Here is a 4,245-nt window from a genome sequence, read left to right as displayed (position 1 = left end):
CCCCTGTATATAGCCTCGCTATTGTTATTTTACTGCTGCTCTTTATTTATTTGTTACTTTGATTTTCTATTTTTTACTTAACACTTATTTTTCTTAAAACTGCATTGTTGGTTAAGGGCTTGTAAGCATTTCACTGTAATGTCTACTACACCTGTTATATTGGGCGCATGTCACAAATACGATTTGATTTATTATGTAAAAAGGAATCATGTCAAGTTTCTTACCACCACCTAGTGGTAAGAACATAATAAAAACAAAAACACTTGGCAGTTAAAAGTTATTTATTTGCACAGTTTTCATACAAACAGATAAACAAACAGGCTTCCAAAGAGACAAATGAATAGTATATTAAATGATTATAAATAATAACTTAAGTTTAAAAAAATTTGTCTCCCATGTTTGATGATGCAGTAGGCTATAGTAAAACAATGACTACAATTCCTATAGGTTTATCATTTGAACTCTTGCAATACAAAGTGTCATATAGACAAATACATGGTTTCAGTAAAAATTGATGCTTAAGCTTCTGTCTGAGAAGGCTATCCCTATTAGGCCAATATAGTATAACAAAGACTATTTTTTCAAATAGGCCTATAATTTGAACAATATAACAGTTGCAATACAAAATCTTATAGACAAATACCTAAAATCAGTGAAAAAAATCTGATGCTTAAGCTATTGTCATACAAGTATACAATATATTTTTTCAAAAAATTATGTAACCTACCACTCACCTACCTAGTTTTAATTTAAAACCATCAATACTGTTGAATCTAAGTATTTACATTCTAATACTTAAAACTTAATTCACATTTCTGACAGCTTCAGCTCACTACTGTAATGTTGGGTTACAGATCCTCAGAGAGCCTGCTTGTGTATTGCGCTCAACACTAATTTCCCTATGAGGGCACCATTCCCTCTGTTTTTTCCAAAGCTGCTCGGAATCCTGGCTCCAACTTCCAGCCTCATTCATGTGACATCACACACTCTGTGGCAGCTTTTGGTGTACTCCTGAGAGAGGAAACATGCAGTATTGCTTTTAATTCATTTATTTTGAGTGAGATGTGCCAAATAAAACAACATATTTGTGGTATTCCGTGCACTGATTCAACTTCAATTTAAAGATTGTTGCCTGTTGAGGTCCGGACTGGGGGTGCCTCACCTGAGCACCTATAAGTGCCGCACTACTTGTCTGATAAGATAAAATAGTCCCACTACATAAAGTATACTTTCAATCTGGTTGACCGAGCTCGTTACCTTTTTGTAAATCTTTTGGCGCAAGCAAATCAAGGCCATGGACAAGATGGAGATAATGAAAACAAGGACCTAAAGGGGCACAATGACACTACAGAAAGACATGCAGACAGAAAGATAGCGAGTTAGCTAAATATTTTTGGAAAAACGTTATTGTATACACTGAGTATACAAAACATTAAGGACACCTTCCTAATATTGATTTACACCCCCCGCTTTCGCCCTCAGAACAGGCTCAATCCGTCATGGCATGGACTCTACAAGGTGTTGAAAGTGTGCATTACTGGACAATCTTTAATAACCTCATTGTTAACCATAATAATTATGTATTAATAGTGTCACGTCTGCTCCCGCTCTTTCCCTCCCCCTGGCGCTTGAGGGCGCCAGAATGCCTTGCATCACTCACTCCTGCCATCCATCACGTACACCTGCCTTTCCTTGTCACGCGCATCAGCGTTATTGGACTCACCTGGACTCTCTTATCACCTGTTCATTTCCTCCCCTATATGTGTCAGTTCCCCAGCTCTGTTCCCTGCTTCTGCATTGATTGTTTTTCTGTTTGCTAAGCTGTTTATGTCTCGTTCCATGTCCGTTATTTATTAAATGTTACTCCCCGTACCTGCTTCGTCTCTCCAGCGTCATCCTTGTGATAGATCGTGACAGAATGCAGAAGCCATCACACGAAGCATCGGGGAGTACTGGCGTTCTGGTTGGTATAGTGGCATCGGCTCTGGGTCACCACCGATGGAACCGGGGGTGCCTAGCCTGCTCGTCGGGCTTCCACGCCCTAGCAGGCTCGAGAGGTTTCCTTGCCCCGGTTGGCTCGGATGGCGCCCATCCCACGTCGGGCCTCAGCTGGATCGTCAGTTCTTGTCTGCCCAGCCTGTCCAGGAGTTTTTTTTTTTGTTTGTTTGTTGTTTGTTTTGTCGGTGACGTCAGGGGTGGATTCTGCCGCCGATGGAACCGGGGGTGCCTAAGCCAGCCCGTCGAGCTTTCATGCCCTGGCTGGCTCGAGAGGTTTCATCGCCTCGGTTGGCTCGGTGGCTTCCCATCCCACGTCACAATCCACCGGATCATCGGGTTTCCTCAGCGGGATCGACAGGCGTCTGGACTCAGCCGGATCGTCAGGCTCCCATGCCTCAGCCGGCTCGCCAGGCTCTCACGCTCCAGCCGGTTCGTCGGGCTTCCACGCCTCAACCGGCTTGCCCAGCGCCCATGTCTCGGCCGGTTTGCCCAGGTGGGACGCCGGGTGGCGCCCCTAGTGGGGGGGTACTGTCACGTCTGCTCCCGCTCTTTCCCTCCCCCTGGCGCTTGAGGGCGCCAGAATGCCTTGCATCACTCACTCCTGCCATCCATCACGTACACCTGCCTTTCCTTGTCACGCGCATCAGCGTTATTGGACTCACCTGGACTCTCTTATCACCTGTTCATTTCCTCCCCTATATGTGTCAGTTCCCCAGCTCTGTTCCCTGCTTCTGCATTGATTGTTTTTCTGTTTGCTAAGCTGTTTATGTCTCGTTCCATGTCCGTTATTTATTAAATGTTACTCCCCGTACCTGCTTCGTCTCTCCAGCGTCATCCTTGTGATAGATCGTGACAAATAGTTAATAAAGAGCAGGATGCATAAGAAACAGACTCTTAGTAAGCTGTCTCAATAAGGGCATAGTACCTTACAATGTGTTTATTATTCTAATGTGTTCCCTATATCCCAGAAATGAGCTCATTGGGCAAAAAGGGGCACACTTTCCCACAAATACGCCATACAGCCAAATTTCAAGTCACAATTTAACATGAACAATTAGCAACTAAACTTGATAAGAGGCATGCAGTCTTACATTGCTATTAATATCATGGACTCCAGACTCCACTGGAGAATGAGTTGAATCTGAGAAGAAAAAATACGTATATTGGTCATGTTTTGATCAACACTATAATGGGTCAGATTTCAGACATCGCTTGAAGTCTCTCTGTTGTACATGTGGGCAATGAATGCAATTCGTGGGCACCCAACCAACATTCTGCAAAATACAGAACGAGTCGAGACAAGAATGGAATGTGTACTTTACATGCTGTTTTCTAGTCATAGCATGTACAATCTCAGATTACACACGTTGACACCCGGTCTCGTTTACTCAGTAACCATGGCAATTTCAGACAACTGAAAACAAAAATAGAACTGTAAAGTCTTGTACAATATTAAACTGTAGATTACATTTCCATTTCCTCGTGGCTTTAGACAGGAAAGACATTTCAAAATATATTATTTCCAAATACAATTGCATAATTACCCAATGCGATATTGACTGAATCAACTGTAGGCACTTTTTTCTGGCAATCACCCATTGAGGAAATGTTGTAGCCATCCTTGCAGCCACACACTGTGTCTGAGAAGGTTGAGCAGGAAATAACAGTCATCTTGCCATCACCTGCCATGGGTCAAGCAGACATATAGAAACACTCAACAACAGATTGACCAGACTGCAAGCACATAAAAAAGTGACATACTAGTATGAATCAGCTCCTGAGTTGTAGCAAACAAAGAATGAATGGACTAATGAAATGTCAACTAATGTGCATTATCCAACTCTTCATTACTATGTCGGATATATCCATTTTAGATTTTCTTCAAGTCACATCTGCTGGGCATGCCAGTCAGAATACCAGTGAATTTTCTCCATCAAGTTAAACATGAGCGAAATAATAATCTTATTACAATATGTAATACATTTTTTTGTGTGTGTTTTACCTGAACAGTCACTGCATAGAATACAGGTACGTCCTGTCCACCCCACATCCAGCTGGCTGCAGTTTCTGATGGCAAATCACCCTAAATGAGAGGACATTCGATATCATCAGTAACCATAAACACTGAGAGGGACTGTGAAGAACATAGTTAGCTGATGATTGAAACATAAAACCATCATTAGTAGGCCAATAAAGCTTAGCAGCGATATATCTCAACCCCCACCATCCAATTTGTTTTACTATGAA

At 42.3% G+C, this 4,245-nt stretch overlaps 1 long non-coding RNA gene across 1 annotated transcript; it reads right to left on the bottom strand.

Annotated features, from left to right (window-relative positions):
* Positions 1–268: 268 nt before the first annotated feature.
* On the bottom strand, positions 269–4,097 carry LOC139567445 (uncharacterized). The gene is made up of 5 exons (XR_011673406.1): positions 4,001–4,097; positions 3,543–3,680; positions 3,090–3,139; positions 1,258–1,345; positions 269–1,011 (listed from the first exon to the last, which is right to left on the bottom strand). It is a non-coding gene; the product is annotated as an uncharacterized lncRNA (long non-coding RNA).
* Positions 4,098–4,245: the final 148 nt, after the last annotated feature.

This window comes from Salvelinus alpinus, unplaced genomic scaffold (assembly GCF_045679555.1).
Source record: "Salvelinus alpinus unplaced genomic scaffold, SLU_Salpinus.1 scaffold_612, whole genome shotgun sequence".
In the NCBI taxonomy this organism is placed as follows: Eukaryota; Metazoa; Chordata; class Actinopteri; order Salmoniformes; family Salmonidae; genus Salvelinus; species Salvelinus alpinus.
The sequence above is the reverse complement of the archived record's forward strand: the minus strand, read 5'-3'. Positions and strand labels throughout refer to the sequence as shown.